The sequence below is a fragment of the Pinus tabuliformis genome, chromosome Q (assembly GCF_031772625.1).
Source record: "Pinus tabuliformis cultivar Carrire ecotype Pingquan chromosome Q, CPIR1, whole genome shotgun sequence".
Taxonomy (NCBI): Eukaryota; Viridiplantae; Streptophyta; class Pinopsida; order Pinales; family Pinaceae; genus Pinus; species Pinus tabuliformis.
In genome coordinates this window covers 778,465,470-778,490,817 of record NC_142296.1, presented here as the reverse complement: position 1 = coordinate 778,490,817, position 25,348 = coordinate 778,465,470, and positions in this window count along the sequence as shown.

Genomic DNA, 25,348 nt, shown 5'->3' with positions numbered 1-25,348 from the left:
GTGAAACAAACAATCAATTCATTTTAAAACTACACCTGCGCATATGTTTCCATGATCAAGCAGTGTGATCAATAATCAAATCTTAGTTTGGTGCATGAAGAAATGGATAATAAAAACAGAGTATTAGGTTTGCATTTGAAAATTTGGGTCCATATTTGAGCGCATTTGACTATACCAATAGTGCAGAGGTTTATATGAATTAGTGAGCAGAGAAGTTTTATATAACTGAAGCAGTGTTGTAAATTGACCATTGAACGATGAAGAGTCTCAGTTGTATACAGTGCTGAAGAGATTAGTTATTAAATCATGGTTTGCTTGGTGATTTATATAGAGAGCCTCAATTCGAACTCAGAGATTACATTAAGAAACACAAAAAAAATTATGACATGATTTTTTTTGTTGTTGTTTTCTTATGTATTTCTATTTCAAAACAACATATAGTTTTTTTTTATAGAGATGTATAAAGGAGAATGTTTGATTGCATGAAAAAAATAGAAATTGGTTAAGAAAAATGTTTGTTTCTTTTCTACAAAGGGTAATGATTTTAAAAAAAGAAGTGACTTATTGTTGCAGTGAAACAAAAATTAAACAAGCTTGCAATTCAATTGTTTTTAAAGAGCATCAGAAAGGGGTAAGCAGGATACATAAGCATTTGAAGAGAGAAATGATTTCAAATATAATGATCATGAAATTTTATTCAGTCCCAAAAATGCATTTCGATTTTTGAAAGCCACTATATTTCGTTGCTTTCTCTGAGCAAAATAAAATGAATTTTGAAAAATGAAAACATGGGTTTTCTTTAGAATGAGCCTAATTATGCTCCAGGCAGATAGTTTTCACAAATTCATTTCTATTTGGAATATTTTTATGGTTCTTTCGACCCCTATTTTGCAAATTGCAGGGGTGGAACAATGTCTAAATTAAAAGTGAATGCCTAGTCATAAAAAAATTGTCTTCTTTTACTGAGATGTAAAGGCAACTAGATATTGGCTCCTTTAATTAAAATTATTGATATTTCTAATTTGAGAGGGACATGAATCCTGTGTCAGAATGTATTACAAAATTCAAGTTTTATTTGTTGTCGTCTCTGAACCTGCTCATCAAGAATGATATATTGGCGTTTTATCATCAGAGGAGGAATAGTGTAAATTTTTTATATTTGTATGTTGATGGTGAAACCTCATCACACATCGGAGAAATTATTGTTCCCATCACTCCAGAATACATAGCCCAAGCCATAATTTTTCCACTGACAGGTGAAGAATATTACAAAGAGCAACACTTCAAAGAGAAATGATGAAATTTCTTTTTAGAAAAACAGAGGGAAGAAAAGGAGAAGAAGTACATGAAGGCATATATATCATTTTACAGGTAGCTCAAGAGAAAGCTTCATCTTCAAGGGTCAGAGCCACAGGTACATCAGCAGGCCAATCAGCATATAGAAGCAAAAGGTCAAGGACATAGGCAAACATGAGGACATGCTTGAGAATAAGCAAGGGGGAGATGTTGGCCCTCAGTTTTGGTCTATTTTTGCTTAAGGAAACTTACTTAATCCTTATATTTTCCATCCATTTTCCATCAGATCCATCTCATTTTGATGTATTTTATTCATATTCAAGTGTTTAATTTTAATTTTGCAATTTCTAGAAGTTTTTATGAAAATTGAGTTTCAAGTGCAATTTTGGACAGAGTAAAAAATTCCCATAATAGCTATGTGGATGACATGTTTACAGGACACTTGGGCTCGAGCTAGATGCATGAATGGAAATCTTGGGAACTAGGACTGAACTAATTCCACTTGGTTCAGTCAAAACAAGATTTATTAGGCCCGGTCAAGGCTAGTCAAACATGACTAGTCACCCAAAAAATCCCTAGGAAATAGGTCAGTTTTGTGATTTCATGGGATTGTCCATATTTATTGGAATGGATTGAATGAATTCAACTTAGATAGATGAATATGAATAGATATGATTGTTAGAGAGACTTTAGATCAGTTTGTTTCATAAAATTCTATTTAAGCCAAGACTTTGAAGGCTTATGGGATGTAATTTTTATATAATTTTACGCTGAGACATTTGAATATTGGAGATTAATTAGAAGAACTTGTTCTACTTTCATTTTGTTGTTAATTAGTGTGGATGATTGCTTGAAGTTTCAACATTTTATAGTAGCCTCAAGTGTGCAAGGCAAGGGTGGAGGGCCCCCACTCCAAGCTAACTACACTTTGTTAAACTAGCTTAATTTTCATGAACTAGTTGCTTTAGATTTGTTTACTTGTTTTGTTTCATATTTGCTTATTTGAATTAATGTGTGATGATTGTTGAATGGATATTGGTTTAATTCTAATCTACATATGAAGGTACACACAGGAATTTAAGTTAAATTTCCCTTCTATTTGATCTTGAACTAAAACTGAATTTCATTCTCCTTTTCTTATTTGAAGTTATTTATGCATTTTTGGTTTGAAGCTATGGTGATTATGATATAGTAGAATTGTGAAGGAGGACAATCTGGTCCTCCTTAGTTAGGAGCCTCTTCTTTTACATCTTCTACATCATAAACTATTGTTAATTAATGATTTGGATTTATCTTCATGATAGTAGTATTGTAGGGAAGGGCAACCTGGTTCTCTTAAGTTAGGAGCCTCATCCCTCACATATTACATAAGTGAATTAGAAATTGTTAAAATAGGTTTATATTTGTAATATGTACTTTCTTGACTCTTTAAATTTTATCTTCTAAGCTTGGCTACATCTGATATCCATATACTGTGGACTTGCCTCCAAGTCTAGCAAACCTGGATTGATAACTAAATACTTGTGTTAATTAATGTTAATAAATTAGTGCAACACTAACACCCTCCCATACTACTTCAGGTGAGAGGTGAGACCTCAGTTCGCACTCCGCGGACTGTTGCCGAAAGGTCCAGTAGTACCAGGATTTGTTTGGATAATTAACTCTGAACCTGGGTCATGCCCCAACAAGCCAACAAATGGTTCCATCGCCGGGATCAGGATCTGCATAGAGATGTCTGATGTCGTATCACTGGAATCCAACAAAGAAAGGAATTGAAGAGTGGTTGGACAAAAATATTCACAAGTTCGCGGTGCAGGAAAACAGGAATCCACGACTATCAAATGAAGAGTGGTTAGATTGCTACTTACATACGAAAATTCATGAAATTTTCTTTGCATCCTTCCCCACTGAGTTGTACTAGTGGATCGTGAGGCTAGCTGATAGCCAAGGAAGGTGTAAACTCAACAAACCTATTGTGTGGATTCCAAAATTGGTGCGCAGACTAGAAGCATCGGAAGATAAGATCATGCACACTATTGATCACTGGCTAGATTGAATCATACGAGGATTCATCACTGAATTCGCCGTAGATACTTCAGTCAGTTATAGTGAGGCAAAATGACGCTTCCTCAAGGGACCGCGAGGTAAGTACGTTAAATATTTGAACACTTGGATTAAAATGCTACTATGTTAAAAACGGGTTATGCGAATAAATTAATGTTTGGGGCTACGCGGAGGGGAAGGATCTACAGAAACGAAGGTAGCACAGAAATAAAAACTAGTCTCTTGATTTCACCTCTGTGTAGAGGTGAAGAAGAGCTCGCGAAGGTTTCACCAAGAAGTGTGATCAATCTGATAAAGCATAGAATTCTGCGCATACCACCCCCACCCACACCACCGCCAATTTCACCATCTTCACCCCCGACTTCACCCATACCAAATCTACCACCACTGCGAAGCAGTATGGCCAGCTTGATAAAGCTACCAGTGTTCAAGGGAGTAGGGAATTAATATCTGGACCAGTTTTGGTTTGTGATAAAAGTTGTATGGGAAGCATAGGGTGTCACAGATGACAATATAAAGAAGGCAATGTTGGTCAACACTCTGCAGTATCATGCGCTGACCTGGTACATTAATCATTCCAATGAAAATCCGAATGCGGGGATAGCGGGTATCCAAACTGCGGTAAACAAGGAATTTAGAAGATCAAAATCAGAGGCATAGTCAATCATTGGATTCAAGGAAATCACAATGCTACCAGGAAAAACCCCGTGGGAGCTGGATCAAAGATTGAAGTGCACAATTCGTGAAGCGAACATGACATTAACATATGGGCAACACCACGAATGTTTTGTAGCCTCATTAACACCGCATCTACAAAACGCGCTATCACAATAAAGGCTAACCACTCAGGCTGAAGCTTTGGAGGTCACAATGAGATTGCACGAGACTCCAATACAAGATCCTAACTTGGGAGTCCACCAAATTCATGCTTAGTTGAAGAACTTGTGCCTTGAGATGCAAAGTTTGAAACAAGACAAAATGGCTCGTCTAGAAGTGCGTGATGAGGTATGGTGCATAAAGTGCAAGGGCCAGGGGCACGACAAGGACCATTGCCCAATGTTCACGAATTACCTCGAAGGAGGAGGACCAATGCCATTGAGACCGGAGGCACAAGTAGGACCAAGTGCAACACCTGCATTTTGGTGTGTGATTTGTTAGATAGGAGGGAAGCATGCTACATATAACTGCCATCTGTTACAGAAGTATATGCAAAATTCCTAGCAGTTGTTCTGTAATTTTTGCAGGTCAGTAGGCCATGATGAGCGCACTTGTAGAAGTTATGAACTGATGATGGATTGGACTCCTACCTATAAAGTTCAGGCCGAAACACGACCTCTTGACCTGAACGCAGGGATGGCGCGAACTAGATTTCAGGGGTGCATACGAGGTTGAGGTGGAATGGGACCAGGAAGAGATCGAGGACAGTTGATATGTTACAATTACAGAGGACCAGGGCATTATGCCTGCAATTGTACAAATCCAACGGGACCATCATGCTTATATTGTACTCAGTTTGATCATGAGATGGAGGACTGTCCCACACTGATAACAAGGTTGCGTGATAAAGGAGCACTCTAACCTCCCCCAACTCAAAACCTGCAAATGATGAGGTCTAAGCCATGCGAGGAAGACCTGAATGTAAATATTATGCTCTGGAGTGGTATCATGACAGGGGATGACAAAGGAAAGCAGCCCAAAGAGAGTACCTGGGTTCGTAAGGCTCCAAAAAAGGAACCAGAATTTGATTTGGAGCGTGCTAAGGAGACATTCATGGAAGCTAAGAGGAGATTCATGGACGACTCCACTTCAGGAAGTAAAGACAGATTGGAGCCAAAAATGTACCCATCGATGCTCACTACATTCTTGGAGACATTCATGAAGCTGCTGCGTGATAGCAAAGCTGTGAAGGGGCTGTAAGAACTCATCACTAGATGTGTTGGGACCACGCCAGGAGAACCGTGCGTAGTTTGTATTTTCGGGAAGCACACGACGCGAACAGGAAGGGAGATGAGATTAACTGCTCAGATCGGGGAATATGAAATGGATCAAGTGATTTTGGATCTAGGATCGGACGTGAAAGTCCTACCAAAGCAGACATGGGAGCACATGGGCAGGCCTGCACTATAATGGTCTCCTATCCAACTATGAATGGTGAACCAGCAAAAGATCCTACCTATGGGAAGATTGCAGGGAATCACCGTAGATATCGAAGGTGCGAGCGCACTAGCATATTTCGAAGTGATAGAGATTGTTGATGACAACAATCCCTATCCTGTGCTACTGGGAATAGATTGGGTCACTAACATGAATGGAGTGATAAATCTAAAGAAGTGCAAGATGGTTTTTGAGAAGAAGTCACTGCGCGTAGTGGTACCTTTGGACCCTGCGGAAGGAAAATGCTACACAGAGCCAGTGTGCGACTATGAAAACGATGACGATCTAGACTGCATCTACAAGATAACCATGTGGGAGAAATATTGGGTAAATCCAATTGTGGATGGCCGAATATCTTGGAAGCACGAAAGCTCTTGCATATCGGATTCTGACGAAGAGATAGAATGATGGCAGAACCGATTACACGAGGTAACCACGCTCAACTGTAACATGATGACAAGGTCACTGCACTGCGTAGCAACAGAGGTAAGAGATCTACCTACATATGATGAGTTAGGTGAAGTGTACGAGTTCCTAAACAAAATTGAAAAAGAAGTGCCGGAACAGCAATGTTTCGACGCTCTGAAATGGGTACTGTGCGCTACGCTCGCAAAGTGGTGGGGTATGCACCAGCAGGGTTTTGAGGACTGGCGCGAATGCAGAAGGATGATGCGCTTATGATTTGGGAAGCCTCAGATGTGGATAAAAGCCAAGTATGATGGAAGAAACAGCCTACGCGCCCACCTTTCTAGATGGATACAAGCATATGGTGTGCAAACTGCACGAAGGCACACTGTCCTCACAGTAGGAAACACGATCAGTAAGTAGGGGCGGGCAAGACAATGGCGTAAACAACCCCTCCATTTGGGACTGGGAAGTATGGTAAGACCAAGCGCGCAAAAGAATCTTCACACAAAAGCTTTTGAAAAAGTATGCGAAGCACAGAACATGGTCCACTAGGTGAAGCGGGTTGACTGGGACCTATGCGTACTAGCAATTCTCTGGGCATATAGGACCATGCGCAAAACCCTGACTGTGCAGGCACCGCCAAGGCTGGAGTATGAAGCAACTGAAGTAAGCCCTATAATACTTGGAGAACTTAGGCTATGCATGATCACAACAATAGATGTGACGGTTCACGAAACCTTGGAAGCAAAAATCCAATAGCGAAATTTTAAGCTCCAAGAACTTGAAAAAGAAAGGGTGCGATTAAGGAGGAAAAGCGCTTTGGTAGAAGCGGAAGACGTGAAGATGGAAGACGAGATAAGGGACGAGTTTCTCGATAAGAAGATCACAGTGATAAAATAGGGTGTGCACGATCATGCTGACAAGCTTGAGGACTATCGCCATGAATTGATCAATTTGATGCCTTGGCTTGGACCGCATATTACTAAGAGAATTAACCAGGGTGATGCGCTACAGAGGATAAGGTGTGCGACGAGGCTGATAATGGTAAAAGGTAGGTATTTTCCAGAAAGAATGCTAGATGATCGGAGGAAACCTCACATAGGTGGTGCGGTCACCTGACTAGCCGAGGAAGGAATAGTCTTAGCACTCCAAGTAGTTGAAAGGGGGTGCAAGACTATAAACTATTATGCCCAGGAGCTACGTGATATTGGAGATGCGTGCAGAAGAAAAGAGTCACAAGGTCTGCGACCGTGCATAGGGGGCTACGCTGCTGCATGGGTTGGCCAGAAAGTGACTGTTGAAGTCACTATTCATGATGGGATGCTCGACTTGAGGCCAAATGGAGCGGGTGACAGGCATTTAAGATGCGATTTATGGGCAAGATTTGGAAAAATATGCTGCCAAGGAAGCATTAATGAACCGGATTTGGGGAGAACAGTCGAATTCAAATCAAAAAGCGCTATAAATTACAAAGGGCTACCCAGCAAACAACACTTGGTCATTTTTGAATTGAGCTATTGAGCAGAGCCCTAATTGTTGAGTGTTGAGCATTGATTGAGCCCCTGAGATCGTGAGTGCTAGATTTTTGGATGAATACGATGGAAATTGCTTAGGACATTATGGAGATAACTGAAAAGACCACTAGAGAGGCTGCACAGGCCCTAGTTGTGGGAGATGCTTTGGAAGGAACTGGGATTGTGGTAGAAATCCCGAAATCACCACGCATGCCAAGACCTAAGAAGGAAAAACAAGCAATGGCTTCCGTACGTGTGTCCCTGTGGAACTCGTTGCACAACAAATTGTCAATGGAGGAGAAGGGGAAAGCCGTCACCATAGAGACGGATGAATAAAAAGAAGATCTAGAGGATCTTATCATCGCAGAGGACGAAGATGAAGGAATGGAGGAGGACACTTAGCCTTCGCACCACATGAAAAAATTTCCCACCTATGTCCCCCCATGAAAAGGAAAGGCAAAAGTGCCCAAGGTCCTGGACGAGACCAAGAGCTCGCTCCAGACCCCGCTCCTCCCAGACAACATTATGTTTGAAGGCACGCACCTGGGACACGTGTTGAGCCCGAAATTCAAAGATTGGGACCCCACTGACCACAAGAAGTTCCCTCACCTTGAGACCAGGAACCTTATGAAGCCCAAACAGAACACCGCGGTGGGGTTTACAAAACTAGAGTTGCGGAAGTGGTTGCGCGGAGTGGAAAAGGCTGGGTTACTGAATCTACTCTGGGTTTTTCACTTCCACCATGCACCAATAACCATTTTCGTCATCAAGCAGCTGCTTTGCCTGGTGCATGATGGGTGTTTGTGGCTGGAGGAGCCCATCCCCATCACGACAGACCTGATTCACTGCATCTCCCAGCTTCCATGTAAAGGAGAGGACCCCACGGACATATCGGAAGGGAAGGGCAATGACTTGGCCATCGCGGAGGCCATGAAGAAAAAGTATAAGCTGGAAAAGAAGAAGAGGGGCTACGCCATCTCTAGCATCAAGGAGAAAGCAGTGTGTGTGGCGACCCAAATCCTGGTAGGAAAGGTCATGTGCAAGTGCCATGTGGACGAAGTACTCGCGTCGGTGGTAGTACTGGCTGAATAGTGTGCGGAGGGGGTCTAGTTTAACTGGTCCGAGTTCCTCTGCAAGGAGTTTTTAGAAAATTTCCGCGAAGCCCAGGAACAAGGCAAAACGTTCCACTATGCATGGCTATTACTGTCCATAGTGCTCATGGCTGGGGAATTGCTGGAGGATAGTCAATTCCCCATAATTGACAGGGATTTACCGAAGGCCGCGAAGTACGCTTTGCTCTGGGCCACGAAGGATGCTAAGAGGATACACAAGAACAAAATCTTCTGGGTGTTCATGGAGATGAACCTCATAATGGGGATCAACCGTAAGCCATGGTTGTCACCCACTGTTTACAACAGTCTATAGAGTTTTGCAGAATTCAAAGCGGACATGCATAACATTTATATCAAGGCGCGCAAGGACCCGACCAAGCAGTGGGTAAAGCTACCCTTCTTAGCCATTGATGACGTCATTTTAATGTACTGGAGGCATGGCCACCAGAGTGGCATGCCCCAGACATCACAAAGATCGAGAAGTCGGGGGTGCAAAGAAAGAAAGACGAGGCCAAGTTGTGCATCACACAATTGGCCGAAAAACAAAGGTAGGAAGAAGCGGCAACATAATTGCAATCAACGTGGGACACGACACAGAAAGTAACTGAGTAGGAAAAGGCCGTAGCAGCAACAAAAACACAGGAAGTAGCCATGAAGGTGGGCGAGGGCCAAACAATGCCTTCGTAGGGGCAGGAAGCAGAGGAAGCAGAAACAGAAGAAGGAGGCGCTGACCCACAAACTGTGTCAATGCATCTGAAGCACCAACACCCAACAGAGCGGGCAGGGTCGTGGAAGAAGGTCAAGGCCTCGAAATTGTCCCTTGACCTGATCACCCTGACCGAGGGTGATCTACATGACACTGGCGAGACTATGTGTGATGTCACCTCTGAGGCTCTCCAAGATTTCATATAGGAGAACCAGATTGTGTTGGGGGCCCTCAGAGTGCAGCTGCAAGAATTACAGGCGCGCCCCCCCAGGCTAGTACCCTTTCGGCCAGCCTCGCAGTCGACTCAACAGCAGCAGAGCAGATGTTGCATGCATAGATGACGAATACCATAGTGCTTCCGGAAAGAGCACTAGTGCCATCAAATGAAGCTGATAGGCCTTTAGTTAACACGCTAAAAGGTCTCAGTATTAATCTAGCTGCACTCCACGCGAGACCTTATGTCTGTTGCAGGATGGGATAACTACAAAGCTACGAGCTAGGGAGAGCCGCACGCTCCTAGTCCTCAGTGAGTAGAAAATAAATATGGAACAACTCAGCTTGTAGCGCGATGAATTGGTGTCATAGAATTAACAATTGGTACAGGTGATAGACGATGCTTGCCAAAGCATCTCGGAGCTGGCCATCCCAACAAATCTACCAGTAGAGGCGCGGATCCATAGGTTAGCAGCAGGGGTCCGCGAGGTGAGGGAAGTAATGAAAAAGATTCATCTGGAGCTAAAATTTCAGATCGTCGAGCTGTGGTTAAAGGCGTAGCCATCCAATCCCCTGGAAGTAAGAGAACAGCGTACTAGCGCTATCACAGCGGGATTGGAGGAAATTGGAGGTGCAGTGCGAGACTGCACGAGTATGTTGGAGGAATCACTTGAGGTCCTCTCAAATCTATAGGAGGACCCCACCATCCAGCACTTAGAAACAGAGGCACGAGAACTCCAACAACAGTATGACAGTGTCTAAGAAACTACACAGATGATGGTCCTCACTCAGAGGCTTGTATGGATGCAGCAGGCGAAAGCACTTGTCATGCGGAAAGAGTCAATTTTGCGGACAAAACCGACCTCCCTAGAAGCTAAGGCTTTCTAGTGACAAACAAGACAAATAAACACTACCTTTCTCTAAATATGCATTTAGAATACAAGTAATCAGGTGATAATAACATACCTTTAGTCCAACGCTTTGTAGTAGTCCAGCCTCGCCGATCCAGATAAGCTCCTCCTTCTCTTCGAAACCTGCATTCACTAACAAGCCAAAAGATTACATAGCACCTTATAAACTTATAAAATAACACATATTCATCATACAGACCAAGGAGTATATGAAACAAATCATGAATAACAATCTGTTGAGAAAAATGAGTTTATTTGCATTAAGTGGAAACAAAAGAAACCATTACAACCTGAGCCTTGGTGTTGTGCAGGTCCCTCCTAGGGTCCAGCAAGAGTTTTCCTTTACTTTGATCAGCTCACCCACTTCCAAATAAGGCTAGGAAAGGATGGGAATCCCTCCTCTCAAGCTCTATAAGGGAGTCCTAATTCCAACATCATCTACCCTTAAGAATGTTCAGCTTTCAACCTCTCCTCCCTCTTGCCCAATGCCTATATTTATAGTGCTCTAGAGGAAGTTAATCAGGTCCACCATCAATGGGATAAGCCCCTCTTTGAATGGGATAGCTCCCCTCTTGATGGGATAAGTTCCTCTTTCATAGGGATACATGAACCATCTGGAGGCGCTCAATACACGTCAAACAAGCTTCTAGAATGCTCTAGAAATGATCACAAGTAACGTTTTTGAAGTGAAACTTGTGCCTTTTGACCTTTACAGGAGTACGCACCCACTTATTTACAGATAGAGCATACAAGTACACAGGTATTGTGAACTTGGGGTGCGTACACGCAGGTAAGGCTAAGAGAAACTGTGTACCCAGAGATATATAGATTTTTAAAGACTTTCTCTCTTTCTTGGAGTTTGACATGAAGAGCAGAGGTATGAGACTTGCCAAGGAGGATAGTATGACAGTTGATGGAGCCATACTAACTGCAAATAGTCATGGTGACAAATTTTAGTGTAACAGATTGCCCCCTAAAGTGCGAAGCCTATAGTAGATTAGGGTTTCATATCATCTAGGAAGGGTGAAGTACTTTATCATTTCAAGGATTATCTTGTGGAGAGCCCAGTCGGAACCTGAAAATATTCAACAAAAAATACATATATAAGATCATATCATCGCTGAGGTAGGAATTCCCATACTCAGATTGAAAAATTTAACTAAGAAACTAACTACTGCTCTGATACAGGAATGATTTTGCAGTACATCATAATCATAGACTCTTGTAGACACAGTATGGATGCAGCCATCTGTTTATGATTAGTCTACTGTATAATGAATACAAAACTCCTCGTAGCCTGGATGGTGGAAACTAGATCCAGGGTCTTCATTTCTACTTCCCGAACAGGTACGATTCTATCCATGCGAATAAATGAGTTGATGTCGAACATGGTAGAAACCACTTGATTACCAGTCAATGATGTAAACTGTTAACAAGTGTGAGAGAGACCACCAGTGATGTCAATGGTTCTCAAAGTACCCAGTACAATCCATGAGATGTGAATGAATGAGTTGATGTCGAACATTTCACGGAATCCTTCGATCGAAAGTGAATGATGTAAACCGTCGTCAAAGGTGAGAAACCTGCCATTGATGCATGCAGATTTCAAGGTACTGACGATTTCTAGGTCATCTTTCTAGATAATGTGCTAATGTCGATAGAAAGTGACCCGTTGCAGGGAAGCCCACAACACGAAATCATAGATCAAGTTGAAGAAATGTAGCTGTAAGGACTGACTCAGGGATGGTCGAGATGGATGACGGGTATTTTGCAGATGAATGGTTTATTTGCAGTGACCTCTTGAACACATAACGACACAACAGATGGCTTGGTGACATTTGACCCAAAGTTAATACCTGGCTGAAGACTTTCAATGTGGTTTGATCAACTGTGAGGCAAAGGATTTCCCAACCCAGGTGAATGAAAAGTGTCGTGTTCAAGAGCGGTGATAAGGCTTCTTCTGAGACAAAGGATAACAAATAGGCTCATTTTTCTTTCTTTTCCCCCACCATTTCTGGCAAGTACCTCTTTATTTTTTACAAGCTTGAGGAGGATAACATGTGCTTGATTATAAGCTCATCCTTCGGATGAGTCCAACTTAGTTTTGATTCGAACCCTAAGAAGGAGTGGTCCGTTCCTGTTTGTAATCGAATAGGTCCTTTACTGTGAAATTTTAACGAGTCGAGTACAGGAGAAACTCGGCGTTTTTCAATTTTAGAGAGTCTGAAAAAACTTAAAAGACTCCAGGGTTGAACTTTTTCATAAATTTGTGTCTCCCAAGCCCGAAAAAGTATAAAATAATACTTGAGAGAACCGCTTGATCTTGCGACCAAGGAGTACTTTCATGATTAGTGTCTTTGACCTGAAAAGTAAAAAGCGATCAAGGACACGTCGTTTTATTTCCAGTATCGAATTTGAAACGACAAAAATCCAGCAACCTTTTCCTGTTTTTACGGCCAGAAAAGGGCTATAAGAGGACCGTCTTTTAATTCCATTTTAACGAGTGTAAAAGAAATGCTCGGCAATCTTTTCATGTTTCAGGAGTCAGAAAAGGGCTTAAAAGATGACTCTGATGTTTTTGTTTGTGAAAAATGACATTTTCCCTGAAAATCCTTTTATCCTGCGCAAAAACCAACACATTACTCATATCTGTTTAAAGATAGATAAAAATACTTTGAAAAAGACCTTTTCATGGTGGAAAATAAACAAATTTGACATTTATTTACTCAAAAAACCTATAAAAAGGGCTTTTACCATTTCATTTTTACCATTTTACTGTTGAGGAGAGAAAAATGGCTTTTGGCAAGAAACTTCCCGTGGACATTGCGGAGAATCCGACCGTCGAAATCGAACGCCGTCTCATCAGGTATTCTACAACATCCTCCCTTGCATTTCCATCCATTTAGAATTTGTTTTTAAGCTTTAGTTTCATTTTTTGGAGGCCTTGGGGGTTTCAAGGTCTGCTTTTTGGGGTACGCAGGTGCCCCATGGGTGACCTGCGTACCTCGACATTTTCTCAGTTGGGAAAATGCCGGGCGTACGCAGCTTGCCTTAAGAGAACATGCGTACATACGCCCTGTCTCTAAAGGCGGGCTGCATACACCGCGGAATGGATTTTGAAACTCCCATTTCTCCAAAATGAACCAAAAACTTTTAATTTTATGGACTCTAACATATGTTTTATGGTGTGTAGATTGCCCACCATGCTTGATTGGTTCGAGAGAGAACACGAAGATGTTGATTTGGCCGCGATTAATCACCAACCTTCCATTGATGCTTTGAAGGCATGCGGTCTTTACAAATACTGGGCCATACCTGGCATGAGGGCCCAGGTGCGCTTTCTAGAGTGGCTGGTTGAAAGGTGGAACGTTCAGGATCAGTGCTTTTACATTGGAGGGCACCAGCTCGAGATAGAGCCCTCGGATATTTACTTTCTCACTGGTTTTCCCAAGAGGGGCGAACAATTGACTCTGTCCGGGACTAGGCCGGGTGGCCAGTCCATTGCTAGTATCCGACTAGAGTGGTGCAATAATCAAAACCAGGATAAGGGGATAGAAATCAAAAAGATATCCCGACCTGAACTTATGGTAATTGCCTTTACAGTTACCAGACTTTGCGGGGCTTCCGCTTTGCACATTGCCACTAGATCCCAGATGTGGATGGTGATTGATTGCTATCGGGGCACCATTTTCAACTGGTGCGATGCTGTGTTGGCCAACTTAAAGGGCCAACTGACTAGGACCAAAAACGGACAACTGAAGACTTTTGGTTATGGGCCTTTAGTTGTGAGTTTTGCCCTAGAGAGGGTTCTGATGCTGATCCCACAGCAGCTCACTGTTGAGGTTGGGCCTCCCCGAGAGCCTAAGTTGATGCGATGGGTTGCGGTGATGGCCCGTCATCCTGACGAGGGCACGGAGGTTGTCCGATTTAGACCGGAGTATTTTCACTGGTTAGAGAACCAGGTCTTCTCGATACAGGATTTTCCGTATGCCGAAGTTGATTTTCGTGGAGATCCGGACATGATTCTTCCACCGGGAGAACAGTGGGATGACACAGGTACTTCATTTTTCACAACTTTTTAAATTATCTATTTTTTTTGTTTTTATATCGTCTCAAAACTGACAATGACAATTTTCAAAATGCAGATGTAGGCCCACAGCGTCCGGCCAATCTCCGGCCTTTCGAGAGGAGAGTACCAGTTGCACCGGCACCGGCCCCACAGGACGCGGCCGCAGAGACCTTAACTGAGTTGGAACAAGACCTAGAGTGTCTTACGGCAGACATACCAGAGACGACTATAGATGATATTCCTATCAGACTTCAGCGCTATGTGGTCGCAGTCCCAGGACCTTTTATGAGGTTCTTGTGTAGGGTAGCCCGTGCAGTGGTGTCATATAGAGAGCACCACCAGTGATTGGATGGTCACTTTTGTAGACACATGTGACATTTTGGTTTTTTTTACTTATCATTTTTGTCGATCATAAGGTGTTTTTCAACCTATGATCGAAGACGATGTATTTTTGACACACTCCTATCTATATATATCATTATTACCGGCTTATCTTGTTAAACATTTGTGATGAAATGTTTTTAAATTTACATGTATGATTATCACAAATGTCTGTCTAACCTTCGAGAAGCAATTGCATCTGCGAATGTATTTAAAGACCTTGGAATATGCTGATATTCAATGTAATCAAATTCACGTTCCGAGAGGCGCACTCTCAAAAATAACCTTAATAACACTGGATTTCTAATGGAATAAACTCTATTAAGCTGTAATACAACGAGTTCAGAATCTAACCTCACTATCAAACTCCGAATCCCAAATGAAATAGATTCAGACAATAACTCAATCACTGCACTATATTCTGCAATGTTGTTTGTTGTTTGACCGAGGCTCACCCCATGCATAGAAACTAACTCGTCAGAGGGCGAATAGATAACCCAAGCTGCGGAAGAGATATTCCGTGTACTACGACAAGCACCATCAGCGAATCCAATGTACGTTTGGAGAGGCGTCGACATCTGTAATATCAAGAGTAAAACCAAGATAAGCCAGAATAACGACGAAAAACACACTCTCTAAGCTAAGTACACTGTCTATACTAACAAACACACCAGCTAGAAAGAAAAAACTAACCTAACTAAATCTCCATACCCATCATTTAAGCATAATACCTCTTTAGGTAAAGTCCATTTCTAGGTTTACCCAAAGAGTCCCCGTCAAAATCTACCAGCTCATAGGCCCCTTTTGCTAGCTTTCGCTTGACAATGTAGGGCCCATCCCACATAGGAACAAATTTTCCAGCACCTAATTTATCGTTAGCTTGATCATATAATAGCCCTAGGTCTCCTTCCGAAAAATTTCGAGGGGTCACGTTGCGATCATACTGAGCTTTCATCCGTTTTGCGTGAGTCTCGATTACCAATGCAACGTCACGTCGAGTCTCATCTAATTGAGCTAAGTATAATAGACACTTCTCCTCTTCGGAAGTAGCTGGAAGTAATTCGACAGCCATTTGAAGTGACGGGATTTCGCATTCAATGGGCAGCACTGCTTCCAAACCATAAACTTGTTGGAAAGGAGTGAACCCTGTTGATGTTTTCACTGAGGTTCGGTATGCCCAAAGCGTGGAAAATAACATGTTGTGCCAATTCGACCAATGAATACCAATGATTCGTCGGATCATGATAACTAAAACTTTGTTGATGGACTCAACCAGGCCATTGGCTTGTGGATAATAAGGAGTTGAGCTATCGTGACGCAAACCAAGCTGGCCTGTAAGTTCTGTCATCATAACGTTTCGAAAATGGCGCCCATGGTCAGTGATTATCGCTTGTGGGACACCAAACCTAGCAATAATGTGATTGAATATGAAAATTGCAGCTGTCTTGCCGTCTGCCTCGAATGTAGGCATCGCCTCGGCCCACTTAGTAAAATAATCAACTGCAAGGATGATATACGCATGCCCCCCGGCCGAGTGAGGGTTACATGTAATAAAATCGATACCCCATTTAGCAAAAGGACCAACGGCAATTATAGGGTGGAGAGGAGCAGGTGGTGTGCGCATCTTGCGATCAAACACTTGACAGTTGTGGCATTTCCGGACTGCAATAATACAGTCTTTAAACAAGGACGGCCAGAAGTAACCAGCGCGCAATATATTTTGGGCTGAGGTATACCCAGACATATGACTGCCACACGCTCCAGAGTGACAATCATTCAAAACCCTTTCAGCTTCCTCGTGAGTTAAGCAACGACGAAAAACCAAGTCCGCCCCACGGCGATAAAGAGTATCTCCAATAATTTTGTACTGTTGGGACTGGAATCGAATTTTCTGACGTTCTGACTTTGAATCATATGAATAGATGCAAACGAAGACACATCATTAATTGGAGGAAAAGGAAAATTTCCCAGTAAACCGACATCTTTAACTAATCCTACGCCAACATCCTTGTAAGGGATAGTCGTTTTACCGACATGCTGGATACTCTCTGAAGAGGCTGGGTCGGATGAAAAGTAAGCCAGCTGGTCTATGGTTACGATCTTGCCATTGTGTGGAAACTTTATTACTCTGAAGACCGATGAAATGACCGTTGTCATAGCGTAAGACCAACTTCGACCCAAGAGAAGGTTGTAGTCTAGAGGGGCATCAACCACCTCCACATCTAGACTAACGGTTTTTCCTTCAACCCCTATAGGAAAATCCTGTAGAATGCCAAACGGATGGAACCCACGGCAATCAAAGGCCTTAAAAATTGTCGGGGATTGATTTAGTGAAGGAGAATCAAGCGATCTCCAGCACTGTATCGACATAATACACGTGGAAGCTCCCTCATCAATTACAGTCCGATGAATAGGCCTGTTTTTGACTATCACTGGGATCTGGAAAGCCATCTAATGAGGCAAATGCGGTGTACTATTTTCTAGATCAAAGATTATTAGGTTCGGGTCCTGAACATCAACAGCTCCTATAGCCGACAAAAGTAATTTTCGTTGTGCTGGGCATGATTGCAGCACTTCTAAAGCTGACATTGCTGAGGGTGAAACAGCTAAATCCTCAACAATGTTGTAATTCTGGGCCGCTCTCGCATGTGGATTGAAAGCAGACCTTCGAAGTACACCCTTGGCGGGCGGTTTGATTACTAAGTCAGGGTTAGGTTTCTCGATCTGTAGTGGATCGGAACTGGGAGCTGAGGTTGAGGGATTTGAATGAGAAGATTCCACTTCTTTAGATCCATCAACAGGACTTTTACTACCATAATCTTGCGATCGAGTCGCAATCCTTACATGAGACATCATCAATATGGGTTCTTCACTGGCACTCGAGGAAGAACCTATCATCTTACTCTCCTGCTTTGGAAATGGATCTTTCAAAACAGCAGGAGTTGGGGAACCCTTGACGATTTTCACAACCTCGGCCCGATGAGGGCAATCTCTTGTAAAATGATCCTCTTCACAAATAAGACAAGGATATCGAGGTTTGCGCTTTTCGTCATTGGTTTCCGACTTTTCTGTTTTCTCCTTTGGAGTCCTGTCTGCTTTATTCTTCTTCTTGCCTTTCTTCTTCCCACCGTTTTTTGATTTAGCCATAGATGACTCTACAGCGTGAATATCAGCGGAAACTTCAGAAGAAGATTCTCCTGTCGGGGAGTCTGGTAAGGTTATAATGGGCGAAGAATTCTTTGAAGACTTCTTCTTGCTTTTAGTATTTACCATACCAATCATGCCATCAACAGCATGAGATCCCAAAGGAGCAGCAGCGATTTGATTTGACTTTGGAAGATCTTTTCGTGTAACGTACCTAACTAAGTGTAAACTAAGTCAAGGTATTGCGCTTGAGCAATCACTTGCTCCTCAGTAACTACTCCGGCCTTAGCTACGTCTTCAGTAATCTTCGGTAATAATGATTTAACAAACCATTCAGCTAAGATTTGGTCCGGGATAAAAACTTTCACTAATCGCCTTCGACGTCTCCATTCATGTATATGATCGGAAATGTAAGTGGACGTCGACTGTTTTAATGAAGTTAGTAGCTCCGTGCCATTATCATATCTGACCGGCAACTGAAAATGAGTTAGGAACGAGGTAGCTAACTGACTAAAATTGTAAAAAGAGGCCCGTGGTAACTCAATGTACCACTTGGCCGCGAGACCAATGAGCGTACGCTGGAAAAGACGTAAGCGGATCGAATCATCCGAGATGGAATTTGAAGCACACCAGAGGTGGTAAGTCATCACATGATTTGACGGATCCTCTCCAGACTTACCTTCGAACTTGGGTATGTCACTGGGCAACTTATTTGGCATTGGCGGCCAAAACGGAAGATAATTTATTGGATCGTCCGTTAGGAGCGACAAGTCCAGTAAATCCAAAGTTGCGATAAACGGTAATTGCCGATTAGGATCCCTAAAACTCTGGGTCACAAGACCAGTCCCAGGAGGAGGATATCTAGGATAACTTGGAATAGGTATCGCATTCGGGATATTGTATCCTCTTGGAAAACCAGGATTAACTGGACCGTACTGGGGTTGCTGAGGTTGTTGATAAGTGTACCCAGGATACGGTTGATACTGATAAACTGGCTGTTGGACAGCATGCCCGTATTGGTACTGTCCCTGGTACGGTTGATAAATGAATTGTGGTTGACTAGTGACAACCGTACTTAAACCAGGCTATCCTACTGGCATCTAAACCGTAGTTTGAATTGTGGATCCAGACAAGGGTAAAGATGTCTGAGGAGTAGTTGCAGAGACAGTAGAAACCAGAGCTGTCGATACTCCAGAAGTAAGTGTGGTGGAAGGAACAGATGTTGTGGTAGATGCAGCAGTCATTTGAGATGGAGTACTAGGTGCAATGGGCGACTGAGTAACTATCGAAGGTACAAAAGTTTGAACATTAGACTGGACTGGTTTCTGGGGTGAACCAGAAACTAAGGGTTGTCCAGCTTGAGATGACAACTGTACACTTGGCTGCAATACCTGTTGAACTTGTGATGGATCCCACACTATGTTCATTCCGGGGTATTGACCCACGATAGGTTGAGGATAGTGAGATCCATAACCGGATTGAGGGTAGGATTGATAACTGAAAGGTACATTTCCCATACCTTGAACATAAGATTGACCTTGGGGTGGTTGATAACCTTGACTCGAGTACTGACCTTGAGGTAGATACCCTTGAGGTAAGTACTAATACTGGGATTGACCTTGAGCTATAAGTTGATACTGAGGTTGACCTTGGGGTACATATTGAGGCTGGGGTTGACTTTGAGGAATGTATTGTACTATGGGTACATACTGTCCTTGAGGTTGCCCCCCAGACGCAATTTGTGTACCTTGAGGTTGCCCCCTAGGCGTTAATTGAGGCTGCCCCCCAGGCGGTAACTGGCCACCTTGAGGTTGAGAACTGGGAACTGAACCTGACATCATGTAAATGTCTCCTACACCCAACAGTTTATTACCATTGTTTCCAGCTAATAACCCATGTTCAATGGGTTGAGGAGATGCTCCCGCAAAAGTACCAGATTGTGACTGAACAGAAGGACCGCCGTACAAGAAAGATTCAGGAGATTGAGTGAACATGGATGACTGACCAGACATATTTATAGGAGTATATATACCTCCAGGCAGATAAGGAGTACGAGGTGGAGAAAAACTTGATCCTGAGTTGTCCAAATAATTAGTTAACGAAAGATACCAAGTAGTGCTTCTAGGAGGACTGTAAAAGATGGATTCACGCTCCCTTAGATCAATAGTAGGTTGATCTTCAAGGATAGAGACGCCAAATTCTTTTTCTGGAGCAAGTTCTTCAATAGCTATCAAACCAGCAGGAAGATTTTCGGTGATGACTCTTTCTACCCTAGGTGAATCAGGAGCACTAGAAGTTGGAGTAACAGGTTCAAATATTTCAAGTTCTTCGCCTATATCACTAGTAGATGAAAAACTACCAGCAAGCTCGGAAACTGCAACAGCTTCGGGATTATAACCTGTTTCTAGACCTTGGTAATCTGGATGGACTGCCAACGACGACTCTCCTTCTTCAGGTGAACCTACTTTACTGCCACTAGGAGTTACAAGGACTTTCAAACCTTCGTAATGACCTGGGACGTCTTCAGGAGGTTCGCCCCGAAGTCTACGGGACTTCCTCAACAAATCGGCCATGATAACAATCTCAGGAGACTTGCCCCGAAGTCTACGGGACTGTCTCGGTAATTCAGCTACAGTTAAAAACTTTTAACTACTGCACACGCAAACAAAGTAAAATCTCAAAGAAAACCACCTAAAGTCTCTAAAGAACCAAACAAATTCGAATCACACGCCTAAAGAATCTAGGGCGTCAAACCATACACAAACAGTAGCCTTCCGAACCGAAAACACTAGTTGGTGATGAAGCCCAACATCGCCGAATTCAGTACAGAAGTGGTGGGTGGATCAGTTACCCCGGCAACCTGCTTAATGAATAGACCGGCACAAGTTCCTCCACTTTAACCGTCTCGAATGAAGTGAACCCCCCGGAAAATCCAAGTGAGTCTAGCCGATGTCTGCTCCAGGTACAGTGGGATCTTCCCTCCACCATCACCTCGGTAGAATCCTAAAGATAATGGTCACTAAGGTTACCAACAACAACAAATATACCTGGGGGAACAGTCTACGACCCGATAGCACGCAAGGGCAGAGTAACAAGCTCAATCCCCTTGCCGGCTCCTTGACAATAATCCAAGGTTTACCGACAAGTGACCCCAGGCTCCTCGGCAATAATCCGAGGTTTACTGTTTGTAGTACGTGCGTATCTGGCGTCTTTCCCAATGAAGGAGGATTGATCCCCTCACTGGTTCGGACAAGGTCTCGTGCTTCTCCTTTAAGAGGAGCTTTCCTAGAGTACAAATGAAACAGTTGGATTTATCCTACCACAAGATGAGCTACTTGTTTGGTTTTACTGTCTTGGAGAGTTAATTAATCTCCTACTCCAAGACACTAGCCTGATCTATATTGGTGTTTCAGAGCCCTAGTAAATAAAAGTTACTAAGTTGATTTTACTTTAAGCATTAATTTTATGGCTTTTCTTTAGGACAAAAGGTAGTGGAGATGAAACTGATGGTGTGTAGACTCGACTCAGAGCCACTAAAAAGATGCACTTAGGATGATTTATACTAATTTTCTTTTTCAATGAATTCCCTAGCTAAGAGAGTTGGAGAATGCAAAATTGATATAAAAACAACTTTCTTGGCAATGAAAATCAAAGAAACAAACTCTTTATCTTTTCCAAAGCATACAACACATGACCACTAATTACTTCACGAAAATTCCTTTTCTTTTCAAAGACTCAAATGCTACTAAAGCAAACTTTTCTTCAAAAGAGTTTTTTGTATTTTTCCTATATTAATAAAACATGTAAAACTTACTTTAACAGAAATCAAAGTTAAAAAATCTATGGCAATCAAATCAACTCAATTTCACACAAAAGCAAATCCAAGAGAAATGCACCTAGAAGTAAATCTAATGAGGCAAAAGCCTACCAAGTATGATTCCAGGATGTTTTACTCAGTAAAAATTTAACTAAGGACTAGTTAATGCAGAATCAAAAACCAGTCAAAAACAAAAATCAAAATCTTTTGTTCTTTTTCTTAAGAATAAAATTCAAAGTTCAATCAACAAACTTTTTCGAGATTCGGCAAAGAGACAACATAAAGGTAGGTTTCTCACAAGGGTGGATTCTATGAAAGGTCCGACTCCTAAGAAGACTGAAAAGACCAGGGAGATCCAAGGTTTTACAACTTCTAAAGCCAAAGTCACTACAGGACCAGTGCAAAAATCAAACCCTAGGGCAAAATCTCTATGAATTTCACTAAAACTCTTGACACTGATGAAACAAGCTTAGGTAAAGATTTATGACAGGTAACCAGTGGATCTGGGCAGAAAAAACAAATTAAAAACAAAATCTAAAAGGCAAAAAAGAAGAAAATTGAAATTTTCTCAATTTTGACAGGGTACGCAGGTGACCTGTTTGCACAGGTGCGTGTATGCTCTGTGCACAAAGCTGCAGTGCGTACAGGTATGCACTGTGCTTAACTCAGAGGGTGCGTACTGCTATCAAAACTAAGAAAAACTAAAATCTAATTTAACCCTAAGCTAGCCCACCCAAATACACAGTCAAACAGCCAAAAACCAGAAAACAAACGACTTTTCTCAAATCAAAGTTTCACACAAAGGAAAAATCATTCACATCAATGGAGTTCCCCAGCGGAGTTGCCATTTTGTCATGCGGAAAGAGTCAATTTTGCGGACAAAACCGACCTCCCTAGAAGCTAAGGCTTTCTAGTGACAAACAAGACAAATAAACACTACCTTTCTCTAAATATGCATTTAGAATACAAGTAATCAGGTGATAATAACATACCTTTAGTCCAACGCTTTGTAGTAGTCCAGCCTCGCCGATCCGGATGAGCTCCTCCTTCTCTTCGAAACCTGCATTCACTAACAAGCCAAAAGATTACATAGCACCTGATAAACTTATAAAATAACACATATTCATCATACAGACCAAGGAGTATATGAAACAAATCATGAATAACAATCTATTGAGAAAAATGAGTTTATTTGCATTAAGTGGAAACAAAAAAACCATTACAACCTGAGCCTTGGTGTTGTGCAGGTCCCTCCTAGGGTCCAGCAAGAGTTTTCCTTTACTTTGATAAGCTCACCCACTTCCAAATAAGGCTAGGAAAGGATGGGAATCTCTCCTCTCAATCTCTATAAGGGAGTCCTAATTCCAGCAGCATCTACCCTTAGGAATGTTCAGCTTTCAACCTCTCCTCCCTCTGGCCCAATGCCTGTATTTATAGTGCTCTAGAGGAAGTTAATCAGGTCCACCATCAATGGGATAAGCCCCTCTTTGAATGGGATAACTCCCCTCTTGATGGGATAAGTTCCTCTTTCATAGGGATACATGAACCATCTGGAGGCGCTCAATACACGTCAAACAAGCTTCTAGAATTCTCTAGAAATGACCACAAGTAAATTTTTTGAAGTGAAACTTGCGCCTTTTGACCTTTACAGGAGTACGCACCCACTTCTTTACAGACAGAGTGTACAAGTACGTAGGTATTGTGAACTTGGGGTGCGTACACGCAGGTAAGGCTAAGAGAAACTGCGTACCCAGAGATATATAGATTTTTAAAGACTTTCTCTCTTTCTTGGATTTTGACATGAAGAGCAGAGGTATGAGACTTGCCAAGGAGGATAGTATGACAGTTGATGGAGCCATACTAACTAAAAATATTCATGGTGACAAATTTTAGTGTAACAGCATTGAAGGAGCAAGTGGATGCCGCATGACATAAGGAAGTAGTCCTGAAGGCGTGTGTTCAACCTTGGATCAACGATGCCTTCACCATCACAGCAGAAACCGAAGTCAAGCTCACACGCATGCAGGGGATGCACACATTAATGCAGAGAAGCACTCCTGACACATAGGTCTCGGAACAACGTATGCAACAGATCCAGCAAGCAGCAACTTAGTGCATTCCTGACCTCCATGCAGTTGGAGAACAGTTGGAGGGACTCCGCGCAAAGATCGCCACGCCGACAGAGTGACTCGAGGGCAAGTCACGATGTTTGTGTTAGGGGCTTGTTGGTCATGGAATCCCCCCAAGGCATGTTTTGGGGCTCAATGCCCAATTTTTGACCGAATCTTATTGTAAAGCTTCACGAATTGTGGGCGTGGGGTGCAAAAATATGATAGAGTCACAGGGTTGTCTGCCCTAGTTTTGTAATGTAATGTGTCGGATGGATAGACTTACCCATGGTCCGCAGACCATGGGATTGTGTAAATAGAGCGAGGCTCTAAGTGTAAAAAAAGAGAGAGATAATAGAAATAGAATAGAAGAATGAGAAGTCTAAGTGATTGAGTCGTAGTGTGAAGTGTGTCTTTGGGTCGTAGAGTAGGAGAAGACTCTGCAGCTGAGTGCGTAGTGGCCTAGTAGTCCGTAGCTGAGTGCGCAGACCCCTACAACTAAGTGCGTAGGGCGAGTCGAGTCTGTAACCATGGAAAGGATCAATAAAGAGAAGTTTGGTTATAATTCTGTGTATCTGTTCTTGGCTTAATGCATGATTGATATCATTTTCAAATATACTGTTTATTTACTGCATACACCTGTATGAATATTTTATGTTGTTAAGTATAACTTAAAGCACTCTAGTAGGCAAAGATAATTAACTAACATTGGAATATAAGCAAGGTCTTGGGTAATAACGCAGAGCGTGGCGCTTAGCCCCTGGGTAGGTCTGCGCGAAGGAAATCTATCAGGTTGCGAGGAACGAGAAAGTGCACGGAGCAACTTGCGTGCAGGGACAAACCGCGGACCAGTCGAACTCATCAGACATGTCCAGGGTGCAGAAACCTGGTTCTAACACCCTCCCATACTACTTCGAGTGATACCTCAGTCCACACTTTGCGGACTATTGCCGAAAGGGCTAGTAGTACCAGGATTTTTTTGGCTAATTAACTCCGAACCTGGGTCACACCCCAATAAGCCAACAGGTTCTCAAGGAATGTTTAATCAACCTTACACCCTTCAGTCTGGTTAGTACGTTCAGCCTAGCTCATCCACTTTCCAGGGTGGCTATGGCTAGATTCAGTTCGGAAATTTTCCAGGCACTGTTCAAGTACCCTTGCAACAGTAAGGACAACCTCTACAACAACAAGGGAAACTTTTGTTGCAGCAAGGGCTATCCACGCAACAATAAGGGCAAATGATCCCGCAGCAAAGTCAACTGCAACAACCGCGGGGGCAACCCCTGCAACTGTTGTAGCAAACCGTGCAGTAGCAGATGTAGTATGCTCTACAAACCTCCCAACCCATGTCCTCGTAGGGTCAACCTCTGCAGCCCCAGGGGAAAATTTTGCAGCTGTAGGGCCAACCCTTGCAGCAAAAAAGCCATCCTGGGTAGCAACAACCCTTATAT